The sequence below is a fragment of the Poeciliopsis prolifica genome, unplaced genomic scaffold (assembly GCF_027474105.1).
Source record: "Poeciliopsis prolifica strain line A6 unplaced genomic scaffold, Auburn_PproV2 SCAFFOLD031, whole genome shotgun sequence".
In the NCBI taxonomy this organism is placed as follows: domain Eukaryota; kingdom Metazoa; phylum Chordata; class Actinopteri; order Cyprinodontiformes; family Poeciliidae; genus Poeciliopsis; species Poeciliopsis prolifica.
In genome coordinates, this window is record NW_026562406.1 from 6,487,908 (window position 1) to 6,507,457 (window position 19,550).

Sequence of the window (19,550 nt, forward strand, 5' to 3'; positions counted from 1 at the left end):
AATGCAGATGTTAATCAGATGAATACCTGACTGTGTGGCCTTCAAGCATTCACAGTTTCAGAACTGTAATTTGCAGGAAATAATTTGATTTGGAAGGAAGGAAATGATTTGGCCGGCCAGATCCACTTTTCATCCTGTGCTGCCCTCTTTCTCTGCTTTCTGTCTCTCAGCTCTCTCTGTCTCTCTGCCCGACCTTTGTGGTCATTGTTGTGGGGTGACAGGTGCTTGTTCCTACACAATTCCCGTCACACAAAGAGAAGAATGGCCTCCTGTTTCCCCTTCCTTATCCTTCCGACCAGACTGGCAGGCCTGCTTGTTTTTGTTACTTCATATCGGGAGGCATTTAAGGAGTCACGTCAAGTGCAGCACAATACACCAGGACGGAACTGACCATTGAGGAATGAGGACAGAGGTGTCTTTGACGTCTCTTACTTTCAAAGATCAAAAAAAGTGTGACTGTCAAACTTTGCCTTACAAAGGGATTGATGGCCCTTGAACATTGGCACTTTTAGTCCTGTTAACAGCTTCATTTATTAATGCATTTTAAAGGTGTTTTAGGTAACAAGCAAACGCAAAGAGCACACTGCATTCGTTCCTAAAGAAAAAGTGTGCATTGTGACGTACGAATAAATCTGAAACTGTGGCATGCATTTATTTTTTATCTCAGTACTTTGTAGAACTCCCTTTCACAGCATTTATTGCTGCAAGTCTTTGGGGGGTATGTCTTTACTCTGCTTTGCAGATCAAGAGACTGAAAGACTCCAATCTTCCTTGCAAAATAGCTCAAGCTTTATAAAACTATCTTTGAAGATCAGTTTCAAGTCTAGCTACAAATCAGATTTTCAATGATGTTTATATTTTTACCTTTAGTCTACACAGTTTTATTGCAGTCCTGGCTGTAGGTTTAAGAAAAGTGAAGATCGACCTTGTTCTCCAGGGTTCTTTTTGGATTCTTCTGCTAAAGAAAATGATCCTTACAACATGATGCTGCCACTGCCATGTTTAATACTAGTCAGATTTTATTTTCCACCACACATAATTAATTTTGATCTAATCAGACTAAAGCAAACTTTGAAGGGAACTTCTTATAGCTTTCGTCCTGCAATACCATCTTTGCTTCTTTTCCTTCATTTTTTCCCCTCCCACTTTGTTGATTTACCACTTATTGGTTTACCACAGAAATTCATATAAGATCAATTAAGCTGCATTGAAATAAGTTGTAGCATAAAAATGACATAAACCTATAATGGAAATAATTTTATTAGTAACACTCAGCACTCAGTGGATGAAGCTCATGTTTGGATTTTGTCTCTTGGAGGGAAACAATAAGTCATCTGTCCCACCAGTCCCCCCTCCATCGACACACAAAGTCCTTTTCAAAGTAAACTGTTCTCTTGTGAGAACGGCATTATGCCTGGGCCCAAATGAGGACAATGAACTCCACAAATGGCTGCATCATATACAAAATCTTGTGATTGGCTCCTACCAGCCCACCCTACTTTCCTCCCCGGCTCTCCTCTCGTTCATCCCAAGGCCCCTTAATCAGAATCATATGTGTGTCACACCACCTGGTCTCCTTCAGAACACACTGGAGCCTGGTGCGCAGCTCGTTACGGCCAGCCGGGTGTTTTTGTGTTTCTGATGTGAACTTTTTTATCTGGCCTCTCTGAAGCTGAGGTCACTTCCTAGGGGCCCTGGGACAGGATGTTGTTTCTGACGGGATTTCCCATGTGTAGTCTACGGTCTACGATCTTTGAGAAGATTCAACGGATTCATGATGTATTAATAAAAAAAAACAAAAACAAAAAAACAGTCTTTTGTGATTTATAAAGTTGAGTTCACTACAATGACTAAATAATTTTTGGATGTATTTTGGGAAGTCTTACAGTAAAGTGAATAGTATGATGAAGTTCCCTAGTAGACCATCCTGGTATGATGCCAACGATGTAAAACTGTAAAAGTTTTCCTTATAGATTATACAGTTCATGTCTTTGTGTATAAACATCCCTTAATCTTTATTTTTTACTCCTAATATTCAATTTAAAAAACCCAAAAAACAATAATTCAAACACGAACGTTATTAAAGCTTCAGATTAGAATTGTATTGCACTTATCAACTCAATTGCTAACATCTGGGCATGTGGTGACATCATTAAATGAAAGCCAGATAAGTCTCTGAGGTCAAGTCGCCACATGATCAGAGGTTTAAATATAAAGATGTGGAGGATGGTCCTCATCAGGACCAAATGGGACTTTTGTTTAATACAAAAGGTCCAGAACAACTATTAGTGAATGAATGTGTTTTATTAGATTTGTTCACAATCGAGAAGCAAATAGCTGCTTACAACAGTTTCTTGTTTTTGTACCGCTGTAATTTTTTAAATCAAAGTGTAATCAGAAGAGAAATTTTAACTTAAACCTCGATGTCTTTCTGACCTTTACAAATGTTGTGCATTTGTTTACATGCATGAACATAAAAAATGTGAAAGATGGCTCTGTAGTCCTTCAATTAGCTCACATTTGTTTTATTTTCTTTCTTTTTTCCTCTCAGTTTCTAGTTTCCATTTTTCAGAACAAATTCTGCATCAGATGGTTAATGTATGAAACTTCAGTAGTCCAGTAGAAAATTAACCAACATTTACTAAGAGGTTTACTTAGAAGAAGTGACATAAGATCTGGGCTGGGCCCTCTGTTTCTCAGAGATATCTTAGAATCTCTGGCTTACAGCATGCTTTACATCACCCTTTTCTTTTGTAGATCCACCAAGAGAGATATTGATGGTACAAATAATGCCAAGTAACATAACTGTCAACCTACAAAAACGCTGGATGTCCTAACTAAAATTGCCTGTTTATTGTGAAAGATGAGAGCAAGAAATAGAGCAGGATATCAGATAAGTTGTTTCTTATAAATCTAGCAGCACTCCAGCACTTGTTCTGTCAGATCTTGATTTGTCTCGTGGTAATTGGGACGATTTCTGTGTGCATCTGTGCAAAGACGTCAAACATAGTGTTGAGCGTTTTTCTGTGGATGGCCAATGGACTTTGTGACACTAATAGATTGTTATAACTCTATCTAGGACACTATGAAGATGAAACGCTGACAAGAAGATAAAAAAAAGAAAAGCAAACAGAGAAGCAGGCGGAGTGGTGGAGAGGCTCAAACAGAGAGAGCTCTGTCATCCACAATCCTCCTCTGGCAATCCGAGCCAGTGAGGTCATGGGCGAGCATGAAGTTAGTGTTGCACGTTAGACTCACTGACTCATGGCTATGTCTTTTGCAGATTTTCAACTGTCACATGTACTGCGGTGATAACATAAACACGGCGGCTTTTTTTTGTAGGTGTGTGACTTTTAAAGCTTTTGTTTTTGTCCCACTTTGAACACCTGGCAGTAACTATTTTTACAAAAACTGTAATTGTGAAACAAGGTTGTTTAACTGGGGCTTTCCTCTCTTACTCCTGCCTTTTTGTATGTGACTTTCTTTTTGTTATAATGGTAGGGTTAGGTAGGAGGAGGTTACCCCTAATTTAGGGTGAGTTTTTTAGGTGAAACTAAGGTGGGCTGGCAGACGTTCACACTGTAATTATGTCATGTGTGATTCTAAAAAGATTCTCTAGCAATGACACCCACTGACCTCAAACCCTTGGAAAAGAGAAGCTTAAATGCTTTCTGGAGCTTTGCATTTGTTCATCTCAACTGTCTTTCTTCCACTGTTTATGTTGCAAAGATTTCAGTAGACTTTACGCATTATTTTGAAATCGATAGCGATGTATTTTTGGGACAACATGTTAATATGTGCCTGTGTCTTATTCGCACTGCAAGAAAGCGAGGGAGAGAAAGACTTTCAGTGGAAAACAGGTAGGCTGAAGGGATTATAGAAAAGGTCTTTTTTTTTCTTTTACATAAAAAGATTGCTGTTTCAGTAACTGTAGCCAAACTAGCCTCAAACTAACCTCACTAATCTCTTATATAAGATGCCACAGGCAGATTAAACCTCTCCAGGCAGATGTTGCAGATTTGCAACAACTAAATGCTACTTAGCTAGTCTTTGCAAGTAATTTGAGCCTGAGAGGGTTAAAATGTAAACCTTGTAATTATTTTGTGTTGTTTTAAAATGTTATTAAAATGCCCATGTGCAGTGGGCATTCAATTACTTAAATACTTAAACGATGTTAAAAACTACAACATTGATAAATTAGTATTTAGATACTCTTTCTTTAATCACATCTTTCTTTGTTGCTAAAGAGATTTTTGAGTTTAGATAAATAATTAGTATCATCTAAAGGTCAAAATATTGAGAACTGGTGCAAAACTGACAGAAGGTGGGGGATTTTTTGCTTAGCTTCATGGATCCTTCGAGGATGTAGCTGGTGTGATAAGGCCAATGGCTGAAAGATGAGCCTCTAAATAAGGGGTGAGGTCAGGAGCTAAATGTGGGTGTTCAGTTGTCAGGGCGAGGGTTTGTCAGTGTTTGTCAGCACTCCAGCCGAGTAGGAGATCATTAAGGAGTCATTAGTATATGGACGTGTGCCTCTGGCGAATCTCCTGGGGGTTTCGCTGATTGAGGATGGCAGAGGTGGGTGTGCTTGAGTGTTACTTGGCACCCATGTCTCTCTTCTTTCGCCTCCACTGATTTTGTGATTAGAAAGGAGGCTTTTGGAATGATTAGAGGGGCTAATTTAGCTGAAATATCTGGTGGAGATGGGGGACAAGAAGAGATAGATGCCCAACTAAACAAAAAGCAGCACGTATCTTGCTTAGAGTGCACTTGATAAGGTTAGGTAGTTTGTGAGGGCATTCAGGTGTTTTTATTACTTTTCCAACAAAGCCAATAGTATCTGTACCTGCTTCCTCACCTCTTCTGGTGCTAGTTTGAAGAGCAAGAGCTTGCTTTAGTGCGGCAGCTCCAGCAGCATGTCCAGCCCGCTGCGCCTTAATGGCACGCAGGCTTTCCTCGGCCCAATGGTTCAGAACTGCTCCACAGCAGCCTGCAAAGCCATGAATCATGAGAGATGGACGGCAGGCGTCAGCCAATGGGCCATGACCAGAACTGGGAAACAGGGTTTGTGTGTGTGCAAGTGTGTTTTTCTTTTGAGCACACATCTGCGATCCCATATTCCAGTGTCATGTGAATGTGTCATGTCCGTTTAATGCGCATGTTTGTCTTGGAACATTTGCCTGTGAAAACACATATGGAGGACGTATTTTTTTGTATTTTTTCTCACAAGAAGGAATTTAGAACGGCTGTACAATCGAGAGCTGTTTTCTAAGTGCTTCTGAGATTTCAGCTTGTGCAGCTTGCAGTTTAATGATGCACTCACTTGTCTTTTGCATATGCACACCAAATTCAAGGTTGACAAACAAACATTTTCCCTGTCACTGTGCGTGTATGCATATAAGCATGTTATGCGTGCATTGCTGTGCATTAGCTGCATTCAAGGTGACGCAGCTTTGTGTCTCCCCCAGCAGAGCACTTGGAAGGCTGTCAGAGAGATGAATGGCTGCTGTTATATCGACCACTGCTTTCTGCTGGCTCTTCTCTCTCTCTCTCTCTCTCTCTCTCTTTCTGCAGCATCCGATGTTCTGTATCTCCACTATTCCACATCACTTTCACTTCCTTTGTTATCTCATCTTCAATTTTACCTCCCCATTTAATTTAGTTTTCTTTATCTATACTTTTGAGTACTTTTTATTTTGGCTTTAATTTTGATAAAACGGTCATGCCAAAACATCTTGGTAAAGATATCCTTACAGACGCAAACCATGTTTGAATGATCATTTGCTTTTATTTCTTGGATCAATACATCGACTCCAAAAAGTCAATGTATTGGACTCTTGGATATCTGATGATGGATGTCAATGAAGAAGCAGCTTCAAGTGATGCTTTATATTAATCATTAATCAAAACTTTGGGACAAACTTTGTTATCAGTTTCCTTTTAAATAGATTTTGGAAGTTCTCTTCCTTCACTACTGTCATACAATAAGATACAGAGCAATACTTAGGAAGGTAAACATTCAGCCTTGTGGTTGTCTGCTTTAAGTTTCACTTGTGCCCTGAATGAACAAAAGATACATTTAAATGTGTCATAAAATGGTTTTGTTTTTAAAAGTGTTATTTTCAGCATCTAAGTCCCACTAAAAATGGACGACTTCCATCCACTCTGAAGAGAGCTGCTGTTTGTAGGAGACCCTCGTAAACTTACTGTGATGCATCGAGTTTACCATTCAGTCACAATTTACTCCTGAGAAAGCTGAAAATAGATTCTGGTAACCAGCCAGTTTTTCTGTGCACCTTTAACCAAATGCTGCAGCAGGCTGTATTTACTAAATCCCTAGGAAGTGAGATAAATCATCTTGAATATTGCCTCTATTCTGCCTTTTTCATATTTGCTGCCCTAATGAATAGCCCTATCCTGGGTTAGATTAGATAAATAAGTCACATGGTCTGGCTACATGAGATCCCCTTCCTTTCTGATCTGTTTTGATGTTCTATATGATTAGAAATGTCGGCCGGGGCATATTAAGATTGTGTTCATCAAAGGTTTGCGCTTCCTTGAGGTTTTCATTGCACCGTAGGGAAATTCTAATCACTTCGAAAATCAAATGTTCAATCATTAATCTCGGCAGAAAGATTTGATGTCAAATGGAGAGAAGTTTGAAGTCAGAATGTGCCAACCTATCTTCTCTAGATAATAGGTGGGAGATAAGAGATGGAGCCAGCCAGTGGAACGTTGCTTCACAAGCTTTGATTGAAGGGAATTACATGTGAAGCTCCCAAAGTACTGAAGCCTCCATTCACCAATATTTCACACAGCCTTTTACAGATATCGGTATCCTGGTTTCTCTGTTTAAAAGCATTCAAATTAATTCATTGCTGTGGCACATACTGAAAATATTAGAAAATATATTCAGTCAAATTTTCAGTTTTGTGAAATTTTGATATTTTAATTAAATGTTCCAGCTTTTTTTTAAATGTATTTATTTATTTTTCTAAAGAATTTGATTTTGTGCACTCCAACAATGTTTCTTTGGCCTTTGGAAATGAAACTGCCCCAGATTTTCTACTGTACTCAACAGTGAGATAGCATTTGAACAAATATCTCTTTGCATTATTCCAAACCCAGCCGGAGTGTTCATTCCTGAAAATCTCAGATAGGTCCGATATGCCCAATAAAACCAATCCCACTGAAAGTTCCAGTGGCGTGTGGCACCATCCAAACAAAGAGTTTTATTTCTTCTTGGCATTTAGTGGGTATTATGGAGATCACGAGATGACTCTTTTCGCTGAGTCTTTTACGGTGATCTTTGGTGATTTTGATTTTCATCTTTACCATCATCGTCCGAGACAGTCTGATCAGCTGAAAAATATTGTCACCAGTAATTTTGCAAAAATGTCTTATTGTGGGAATTTTTCTCACATTTTTATGGTGAGGTTACGCTACAGCAACAAAGGACTAATTCATTAAAATTTTTTTCCCACTAAATCTTTATCAGAAGTGCCAATTATTGTGGATAACATTGTTTTTTTCCCTGTTGTTCTCATGGAGAGCTTGCAAGTGTTCCATAGAGGCAGGATAATGTGTTTGTTAGGTCCGCTTGATTAATTTGTTATCTGATCTCATCAGCGTAATCCGTATTACAGAGATGGTGAGTAATTTTCATGTAAATTCTGATCTCTGCTAGAGGGCCAGACAAAGTGTTAGTCACCACTGAGCAAAAAAATAAAAAAATAAAATCAGGGGCCACACTTGGGGCAGACCTCCTGGTTAAATCTGTCACTCCCTGCTCCTCCTCCCCCCCCATCCAAGCTGAGTCCAGTCCAGCCCTTGATCAGACTGGCCACAGAGCCATTTAAAGCGCTGGAACTGCATCCCTTTCGCTTGCCCGATCGATCGCTGAGCTGTCAGCAAGACGAATGGAGGCTTTAGGAAGTCCATTTTAATGAAGGAGAAGTAAAGAGAGGTAGTTGGGAAAAATGGGAGCAGAAGGAGAGGGGAAGGTCCACTGGACGTAGTTATGAAGGTAGGAAAAGAAAAAAGAAAGAGATTAAATGTGTGCTTGTGTTGAGTGAATGTGCGTGTGTACTTTCAAAATTATAACTACTGTGTAATACTGTCTAAAGGTTGGAGAAAGGCTTGATTTTTAGATACAATAAGACCTTCTTCTAACCCAGCAGTGTGAAATGGCTCCTTAGTACCAGTAAGATGAAAAGCAGGCCAAAACACAGAAACCTATATTAAGTGGACTGAGGGGATTTCATCTGGCCAGCAAAACAAAACCACATCAACTCCACTGGCTCATGAATCATGTCAGCAGCTCTCTAGTAAAAAGACATTGTTGTGACAAGGGAAAGGCTGCCAGTTCCAGGCCACTCCCCGTACAGCTGCCCTCATCTCGCATACCAGCTTGCATCGACCGATTGATTCGTGTACATTTGTATTTATAGAACATCCTGTGAAGCTGGTATTGCTTTATTTTTTTTAACATGTTTAGTTTGCATTCTAACGTGGTTCTCTTTGTCTTGCATCAATATGCAGAAAAGACTGCATCTTAATTGATGATTAGGGCTGGAGGTCAGAGGTCAGGCTGAGCAAGTGATGAGGACCAGGGATCCCCCCTCCACCAGGCAGTGGTCCAACCGAACTTACTGAAACAATCAGGGTCCTGAATTAGTTTGTACACCTGAGGGAAATGATTATTGATTCATGCATAGGGGGATATATCTTCTTCTAGATATCCAAAGCTGTTGGTATTTCAAAATAGTTTCGTAAACAGGTAAAGGGTTGGGGATTTGTAGAAAAGTTAGGATTCAATATCTCGACTCCACTCCTAATTATTCTATCTATGAAAAGTCACTTGATTCTTTACATTATTTAAAATTGAAGCTAAATTTTATCCTTTGTTTTCAGCAAGAAAAACAGTCTTGACAGCAAGAAATATCAAACAGCCTTCACACAGTTTCTAAAGCAGAAAACTATGATGCACTTTCCTGACACACACACAAAAAACATTAAACAAAAACACAATCTATGAACGATATATAGTATTTTACTGCAGAGTTTGGTTGATGCTGTTTTATACTGAAGGTGGATTGTTTTCCTAACAAAGCTCATAGGCAACATAGGAACCAGGATTGAGACTTAACTGAGGGTGAAGGTGGTCACTTCTTTTTTCTTTAAGCATCAAAGACACATTTTATTTGTTTGAATTTCAGTTTGTGTCACAAATCCTTTACTGTGGTGATGAATTACAGGCGATCCCAACTTGCCACAGATCGCTTCTAAATGTCTGAGCATAAGGTGCAAGTTTATTTCCTGCCAAGCTCTTGCCTGTCAGACAAAATTTCTCTTGAATTCCTCCTCCTCACTGGTAGAAATAGGCTTATAAATCATCATCTGCTAAAATCAAATAGGCAGCAGATTTTTTCTATCATTTCTTTTATATTTGGCGGCCTTTGTGTGAAGCACTGATGCTCCCATTTCAGTGTCCCATACATAACATCATTACTCTGTTCCACCTTTGGCTTCTTACCTTCATTTTCAATTATTTCTTAACTCTGAACTACACGCAACTGAAAAGGAACAGTTGTAAAATTTATTATACATGCCCTTCAGGCAAAAGTAAGCCAGACGTTATCTAATAGATGAGTGGGTTATAATTCCTGTTAGATGTAAAAGTTAATATTTGAAAAGTTACTTGTGTGTCCTGACACCTCGTACAGTGGAGGAAAGAAAGAAGTGTGTGTTTTTACATTGTCTTGTAGGAATATAGTTTTTCCTTTCATCTTGTTCTAAAAGAGGTTACATTAAGCAGCGACGTCCCTACCCTTCCGTGCTTTACTCCTCAAGATAAAAAAGCAAAGTCAAAGACAGGGATCAAATGAGCCGTCAGTAGTCAACCATCTGTGAGGTGCAGGAGAGCTTGTCCTTACAGATAAGCAGAAATTCAGATGGTACGGCGAGTGTTTTAGAAAAAGTTTTTTTTTTCTATTACAAGGTAACATAAAGTCTCCCATGATAGGGAGAGGTCATCATAGCACCAAGCATTCAGTGTTTGCATTACATATAGCTTATGCACACTTTAGTTTGGTGTCTACATTTTTGCAGAGTGAAGAAATGGTATTTTGCATGACTCTCTGACATCATGCCAAAAATGGAGATTACAGCTCCTTGGTTTAACTCAGCTCAGGCCTCCTAGCTGCTCCCATACACTGAGATTTTCTCCCTTTCTCACTTCGTCTCAGCGCCCCCCTTCCTCATCTGCAGCTTTTGTCCGGCGTTACAGCAGTGTCAGCATTCTTGTCCTTGTGGCACAGTATCCAGACGTTCCCCGGTCTTTCTTGGATGGACGCCCTGTGTCTGTGCGAAGGAGGTGGAATGTTTCTTTGTGCACAGCGCTAGGAGAAAGCAATAAAATGGAGAGAAATACGAGTCCCCAAGTGAGTGAAATGAAAGCACTCGATCTTAGGAAGGGACGGAGGCCTGCGGGTTCTGCCTATACTTGACCTTCCAGCACACACTATGCTCTCTAAATAACTGTCAAGACCGACTGGCTACACTTCAGCCTCAGAAAACCCCCACCAAAAAACTTCAATTTGCTGACTGAAACATAGAAAGAGATAAAGTGAAGTCAGTGTTGTAAAATATTTAGTATAGGGCCCAAAGCTAAACAGTGCACTCATACATTTCATTGTAGCTCTTCTCATTTTGGACTTTAGCTGCTGTTTTAGACACTGGCAGCAGATTTATTTGTACCCAGTGGCTTTGGGCTTGTGGCAAGACTCAGGTATTTCTCTTGAGGTACCATGCACACAAATATACACAAGTCCCATAAAGGGAAAGATTGCCATTTAGCAATTGTATATCAGTTTTACTAGCTGATACATTGCCGTGTGTTACCCTGGGGAATAATCTTAACAGTTATAAAAAATATGGTAAATTTTGACGACTAGGACAACTGGGACAGTTTCTGCTGCCTTGCAACAAGAAGGTCGTTGTTTAAAATCTTAGCCCCATGCATAGGTGGGTTTTTTCCCAAAGTTCAAAGACATGCATGGTAAATTAGTTGGTCTTTTTAAATTTACCACTAATGTGTGTGTGTTTGCATTTGTAGTTGTCCTTTGTGCCTCTATGTTGCCCTGTGATGATCTGGTTATCTGTCTGGAGTTTACCCCGCTGTCATCTAGTGATTGGTGAAAATATCCCACAGGCCAGCCCCTCTGTCATCCAGCCTTTCGTGCTACATTCCCACTTCTTTCAGATTTTTTTATTGCTCTAATTGTTCATAAGCATGGATTTAAGTGAGTAGTTATTTTCTTGAAGCTATTTTCTGACTTTTAGCAATGAATACATATAGATGACTTCTTTGTCAGACACAACTTATCAAAATGTTTTTTTTTGTTTCAGCTATTCAGTTGAAAAAGGGAAACTTGTGGATTTACTGTATTGTGGTATATTTGAGCATGCATTTCTGTAATCCTCAACGACAAATGTGTAACCAACATTTTAATTTCTCAAAATCTCAAACTGCCTTTCTTCAACGACTTTTAGATGTGTGCCTTGTCCTACACACCTGAGTTAAGTGGCAAAACTGTCTTTCTAGCATGCAGCTTAGCTCTACAGAGCTCTGCTAATGAACCAATAATGGAGCCAGGTGCTGAAGCAGAGAATTGTCTAAGAGTTTCAGGGCATTGAGGACTGGAGTTTGAGACCACTGCCTTAAATGGTCAGTCTGGTTGAGTACGCAAAATTGCTGACATTACATTTGTCCTTGTACAAGGCAAATAGGCCATAAAAAGCCACTGCTGAAGAAACTGGCATTAATGACAAGTTGAATAAAAGAAAACCTTGACAGAAAGAGGTGCAAAAACAACAGGCACAACATCGACAGCATCGGAAGGAAAGTAATTTTATAGATACATTTTGGGGTTCCAATTATGGGAAAAATAATATTTTTTTTATATGAAATTATATTTAACTAAATAAATCTTATCAAGGAAAAAGAAGCCAACCATCTCAAGTGATAAAAATGTGACTTATCCTGGCTTAGAAAAGTGATGTCCACCTGTTAAAAACAGAAGAAAACTGTGCATGGTATCAGTCTGAGGTGGCTCGGATAAAGAAACATTTTGTTGAAACGTGACACGTTTCAGATCTCTTACTCAGTTAATTAAACTGAAAATCTCAACTCTGGGTTGTAGCAAAAAAACAAAAAAACAAAAACAGAACATATTGTTTCCACAATTAACTGCAGAAGTGACTCTTACATTTTTTAATTTCTTGCAAATTGGCCATAATTGGTTCGTATTGTGATTGCTATCAGACCTGCTTTTACAGGCTGCACACAGCTGCTCATGTCGCTATGATTGTGGAGATGAAGAGGCCATCACGCACAAGCGTGAGTGTGCTGCAGACGTAATAAGCAGGACATCTGTGAATAAGTGCATAGGCACATTTTTGACTTCATCGCCATTCAGAGAGGCTTAGCCTGATTAGAGCAGTGTGATCCTCTGAAGAGTTAATGATGAGAGAAGCAGTAGCTCCACAGAGGCCAATCACGCAGCAGCCTCCAACTGCGCGCAGAGGCTTATCTTGCTCGATGTGTTGTGTGTCTGTCTGACCAAGGATGTGCAGTTGTGTGTGCACAGCCAGCTTGTTAATGCGTGGGAACATATATGATGGGATTTCAACTATCGTTTCTCACATGATAATGCTTATTATTCACTGTATGCCATTCAAACATGCATGATTTCTCTGTCTGGATGTTTGGCATTTGGGGGGTTTTATGGGTATGCAAAGCAGAATCCATAATCATATAGCTTCATTATGCCGTTGTCAGACCAATCCAATCTTGGTTCCTCTGGGTCTCGTTCAGGGCTGCCCACCACACCAAATATGGCCGCTGGCGTTTTCCCCCTTCCCCACTCTCTGTGGAACTGACTGACAGGCTTAATGACACTGTCGAGGTTGCAGCATGTCTTTAACTCATTTTCGGATGTGATTGAAGTACGCAGTGGGTAGCTTTTCATCAGTGTTGAGCAGACAAAAGGGACCTTTTTATTGTTGTCTCTGTATGTGTGTTCAGTTTGGGTGTTTGCACATCTCTGCCTGCAGCCCAGAACAGATGCACAGGAGAAAAATTACTCCATGCTTGTTATTAGGGCTGAGCGAGAATCTCCCGGAGATGATAAGTTTTGCAAGGACATGTCTCATGAGTGCAATCTGCGTCTTTATTGCAAGCCACATATACAGACCTTCTGCTTTGTCAGACAAAATGAACAGTACACAATTAACATTTTATGTTTGGGTCAGTGGGTCATTAAACCAGGTTGCTTGTGTTTAGTTTCCAGAATGTACAAGATGTTCAACAGACAAACTTAAACTAAATATAATTTGTTCCAGCCTAATACTGAATAAATTAATGACAGATTCCAAAAGCTCTGAAGTAGCCATCTTTATGAAAGGGAACTGGAAAGACTGTTCCATCTACTGAGGGAAAGCAATTCTCACCTTCTCTGGGGAAGTTTACTACAAAATACTGGGAAAGTCTCTGTGATGAACCCCAAATCCAAGATGAGCAGTTTTGCTTTTGTTTTGGTCTTGGAACAGCAGTCCAGATTTTTACCCCCATGGAACTGCTGAGGGAGTCAAGAATGTGTTGTTGTTCAGTCCATATGTGCTCTGGGGATTTGGAGAAAGCTTATGGCTGTGTCCCCCGAGGCAATTTCTGGGGGTGATGGGGTACAGCAGGAGAATGGGGTGCCAGAGATGGGTTTTACTCAGACAGCCATAGTGAAAGTTGTGTTTACATCTTCGGCACAAGGCGAGTTGTGGAAAGTAGGGCATCTGGTTTGGGGACCAAAATAACACATAACTGTGTTATTTGGGAAAATAACACAGTTATGTTGGTATCTTAACCCTTTTTTTATGACTTTTCCTAAATTGACCCCATCATTAGAAAAATTATACTTTGTTTTTGTTTATGTTTTGGGCTGTACACCACTAGGGTACAAGGCCACTGACCCGTGAATTATAAAAGCTTTTAAACAGCAGAATTCACTTAATTCAAAGGTCCTCTGGACTAGATAAAGCAGTATATAAGTACAATCCATTTACCATTTTTAGTGCAGGAGATAAATAGAGGGATTGGAATCTCATCTACCGCAGTACAGGAGCTGCTTTTGGTGAAGGAACAGCTGAGCCAAGTGTAAATCTCTTGATTTATTGATCTGTCGATGTTTTCCCCTTATGTATGGTCAGAACACATAAAACACATAAAAGCCAGTGAAATTATCTGGTGATCTCTCATCTCATGTTCTTGTAAAACATCCCAATCTTCTGAGAAATTACATTTTGTGTTCTCATTAAATGTAAACAGAAAATCATCATAATTAACCAAAATAAGGTCTTGAAAATGAACGTCTGTGTATTTTACTTAGTGAATTGAAATAGTTGAATAAATGAATGTTTTAATAATTTTCAAAGATTTATTGCATATGACTGCTTTGGGCTTAATTTAAGAATTAATTAAGTAAAATTTAAGCTAACATAAATGTAATGACGCCCTTACTCCCCACTTCACAACTTTGTCATTTTAACAAACGAGAGCCACATATGAATATCGGGTTTGTGGTACTCCTTGGTGTCAGAAAGCAGTGGGGCTTCATCAACACAACTACAGCCCTAATTTTAATGCACTGTAGAGATTTACACAGTTGCATTCATAGCAAAACAGACTATAAAGACATATGTGTGTACACCATGGATGAGGGTGAGGAACTGGGCCCAGGTAAAGGCATTGTCCTTCTTTGTTTCTGTCTGTGTGTCTGTGCTGGGTAAATAATGTGGGGACCCAGTGTGGGGTGGGGGGCAGGAAGGTAACTGCCCTTGGTTTGGTGCTAGTTTTGTAGGGGCTTGAACCATCTGTGCGTGTGATTGGTTCCGAGTTGGCAGCTTTTGACCTAGCTCTTTGGGGCTAGCTCGCTCGGTGGGAAGGTGCTGTGTCCTCCTTACCTTAGCAGGGACCAGTTCCAGGTGTGAACTGATGCCTGCCTGGTGGGTTGGGGACTTTTCTACTCTATGCTGGGCTGTTTTGCTACCTAGATGTGGACAGGCTCTGTGCTTGGCCTGTGGCAGGTATGGGATGGGGATTGCTACTTACCTCTATATCAATGCACACGCACACATACACAGAGAGTACAAATAGTTGATGGTTCCACAAGCACAGACTTCTATTCCAACGATGTGACTTCTCTAATTTAATGCCAGACACAGTCTTGACTTCATAAAGTCAATAAAGCAGTTATGATTCCATATTAAGATATCCTTCTTGTGCAGCAAGACTTTCCTAGCTGCAGGTGGACGGAGCTGCTTTGCAACCAGCAGGCAACCAGTTTCTCAAGATGGTATGCCTGACATGCCAAAAAAGAATGGATCCATTGTTGCTTCTTCTCTGCAGTTTGATGTAACCAAATAAATAGACTAAATAAACCTCTTTGTTTGAAGCCACCCTAGTGTTTTAAAGGCATTCTTTGAGTTAGTCAAGTTAAATATAATTACATTGGTGCTTATGTTACTGTTCTGAGTCAGTTGGGTATTGGGTATTGGCCCCTCCCCACCCCTACTACCTCCATTTGTTGTAAGCGTCTTTTAGTTTCAGCTTGTCACCAGAGGGGAAACTTCAGCGAGGCCAAGTATTCCTCCTACGCTGGCATATTCTCCTTTGTTACATTGCGTGACCTGAACACAACAAGCATTCCAGCAAAATCAGGCCTTAAAATTCCAACTCGGTCCCTGCAGACTTTTTGGTAAACATTTTTCTCTCCCCACTATGCGTCTCTTTCCAGCTCTCTCTCTTCATTCCACTGAACTCTCCTTCCCCTTAAAAATTCCTCCAACCTATCTTTCTTCATTAAGATTGGTTTTCCCTTGTTACCCCCCACCCTGCTGCTGGTTATGTAGCAAAGGAAGAGGTGTTCTTACTTCTTTTTTGTTGTTTTGTTTGTATGGAGGATGGGTTGAAGATGGAGAAATCGGCTCATAGCAAACGCATGGCTCTGGTGACACGATTGAGATGCCAACTTAATTTGTGGCTGAAAGGCCGTAACAAAAGCCAATCACTCGTCCACTTTCACCACTATTCTGCCAGAGGCGAGAGATACAATCAGGGCCCCTGCTAGCAACTATTTACCTTCTCTGTCAATCAGAGTCTTGAGGCATGTGCGCACAGCTGGAGGCATCACTGGCAGGTGGCCTTGGATTTCTCCCTGACAACAGGCCTTCAAAGGGAACAATTATTTCCAGATCATTTCTTCCTCCCACATCAGCACCATAGGCCAGCATGTCCTTGCGATCAACTTCTTTGCAGTCTGTTTGTTTTGTAAAGGCCTGTAATACCTTGAAATCTGCTGCATTAGTAGATCTCTGTTGTGTTGTCTTGGGAAATTTTTGATTTAGGGAATCTAATTGGGTTATTTGGGATTTGGCCCCTCTGCCTCAGCAGATGAAGGAACTCATGGAGACAGATGTGTCACACGGGGACGAGAGGAATGTTCCTGGGATTTTTTTCCATCTTGTTGCACAGAGAGAACTTAGCATTGTCTTAAATATGTGTTTCAGAGGGACGTACTGTGTTCGCTCATGTTATTTGAGGATGTGTGTTCATGTGTCCATAATGTGTTTTTAAATGTTTTTTACAGGCCACTGCTAAAATCCTCCTGCTTGTCTTTATCAGGCAAAGCAGCTCCATCCACCTGCAGCTAAATCGTACTGTAAAGCCCATCAGCGCCAACCGCATGGGGTTAGTGAAGGAGCAACAGTCTAAGGAGCAGTAAGGTGTGTTGGAAGAAAAAAGCTCCCGTGTTTTGATCCCTCTAAGAGCTGGTGCTGTGTTGCGCAGGCCACCCAGGCCCAAGCAGCTTCCCTCACCAGGCTTGTAATTACATTTTGGGAATAGAGGCACAGAGGGAGGAAGGAAGGGATTTAAATGGCTGTTATGGTGGACTGGAGGTAGAACAGGGCCCTTTTACTCTCTCAGCTGTGTGTCATCTCTGATTTATTTGCACCACTCTGCTGAGCATATTGACGAGACTCATCTTTAAGGTGTGATGTAGCTAGCTAAATTAACTTGCAGGTTGTTTTAATGCACCCAAGATTTTCAGCAGCTGTCAGTTTGTCTTTTTTAAGATGGGAATTTAGTTTAGGAAACTACTGAACTGGAGATACCAGAGCTCAGGTATCTCATGTCTCCCAAGAAGAGGTACATATGTGAACTTGAGTGATGTGACTTTGAATTATGTAGTGATCGAGTCACACTTGACTTAAATTAAAAAAAAAAAAAACACAAAAGACTTTTGACTTGTACTTTGAACTTAGACATCAATAAGTTGTGACTTTACTTGGAATTGAGTTGTTTGACTTGATCTCTACCACAAAAAAAAAAAAATGCATTACAATGGAACCTTGCCTGGGTCACAATGTCGCTCGCTGCACACCTTTGGTCATCTGGCAATATATGTTTCTGCTTTTGCCGCAACATTCACACTCCATCTATTGTGTTGTTTACCTGCTCTTTTTTGCATTGTAAGGAGTTAGTTGTGTAACTTTAATCTACATTTTAATAACAATTTATATGCAGTCGAGAGGAAGTGCTTTCAAACCAATCCTTTCAGCCTAATCAAAAATTACTAGCCAACAAAATAATACACTGTGTTACATCATTGCTATATGGTCTATTCAAGTGTTGTGATTGTGTCCCACTTCAATAATAAATATTTTTTTAAGTTCAAACATTTAATTTGTCCTGACACCAGAGTTTCTACTGTTTAGGCACTTAAAATGCTGCCTAAACACAGTGTTGATAATTTTTTTGTATATCAGTCACAGTGTTGTAAGAACGTGCACTTAAAATGCACAAGCTTTATTATTTAAACAAGATATAAATGACATCACGCCGACAACTACAGTATTCATTGAACTTACATTTAGCTCAAACTGACACTTTATGAGCTAAAACTAGCACATTTACCTTTATTTTGTTTGACTTCTTGTCAACTTGAGTCATAACATATTTCCATTCAGGTCCCACTTAATTTTGTGTGACTAAATGTTCTTCATCTTTACGACAGCACATAAGGGCTAAGAAAATGTTCAAAATAAAATTGGAAGAATAAAGTAATTAAATTACAAGTATAAAGTCAAAATATTACCAGAATAAACTTCTACAACAATTAAGTCATAATAGTATCACTTTGTTCTCATCTTACTTGTTATTTCGTCTTCATTCTCACATTTTTCTTTTAACTTTATTCTCATAATTCTATTGTTTTATTTTTTCTTAGTAGGGGAGTGGTTTTCCTCACACATTGTAAAATTTAATGACTACTGTCTGAATTTCTCTTCTCCACACCCACAAATATATGAGGTAAAATTACACTGACGCACAAAGAAGCTAAAACAGGCAATTAGTCTTATTAAAGTCAGTATTGTGATAAAAGCATTTATAGAAACCCCACATTCAATAGCTCAGCACAGGAGGCCCCTATGAACATAAATGTGAATTTTCAAAAAACTGGACATGGAAGTAGTGCTGTTTGGCTTGGCAACTCCTACGGATGCACCTGGTACACACAGAACAGCAATAACACAGATTGTGAGCTAAGTTTAGTCAGGAACGTTGAGACCTCGTTCTCCATAATTCATTTATAGCTACCTCTATAATATTTTAGGTTGAATTGGGACATTTCTTCTGACAGGTAATGATGTTCATAGGAACAAAAAAGGAGAAAGGGCAATTTCATTTAAATCTAAAGATGAGTTTAAGCATCTCATACAACTAATTTGTTTATTTTAAGTTTTGTTGTTCTGTTTTTGTTGTTGTTGTTGTTGTTGTTGTTGTTTTATAATTGAGTTGGTATTTGAGGGGGAAGATTAAAAAACAGTTAGAGACAAGACCATGACATACAAGACATAAAACCTGTGACATCTGCTAATAAAGGGTAAAAACCATCTGCGTGTTTCATTTGTCATGCAAGAAATTACATCATCCGCAAACCTCAAAGCTTATGAGCTGGTAAAGTTTAGCTTCCAGCTTTTTATTTGCTTGACTGAGCATTTAGTGTACAGTTGGTTTCTCAGATTGTATCTGTGAACAGCAGCTGCTTTTTGGTGCAGGAAACAGGTGTTATGAAAGGAGTCTTAAATGCTGAAAAGCTTTGTCTTCCAGTGTGTCATGCAGTCACTCAATCCTCTAATCAGCATGAGTTTAAGCATCTTTATAGAAATTGGATGAAACATTTTCTCACGCAAAGCACAGCAGCTGTCTTGGATTTCTACAAAGCTTAATTTAACTCATAAAGCAATACTCCAACAAGAAAGTTTTCTGTTCTGAAACATCAGCAAGTTCATTATGTCAACCAGTTATTTCTTTTTTCACTGGCTTTGACTTGAGAAGGGCTGGAAAGGTGGGAGTTTTTTTTTTTTTTGTCAGCATATTTTGATTGACTTTGGGAAGATAAAACAGAATGCATGCATACTTAATTTTAGGAAAG

General features: G+C 39.6%; 1 protein-coding gene across 2 annotated transcripts in view; it reads left to right on the forward strand.

Moving 5' to 3' along the window:
• The window catches only part of LOC129372920 (tetratricopeptide repeat protein 28-like), a 217,939-nt gene that overhangs the window by 139,188 nt on the left and 59,201 nt on the right, over nt 1-19,550 (forward strand). The gene's annotated exons all lie outside the window — the stretch shown is intronic.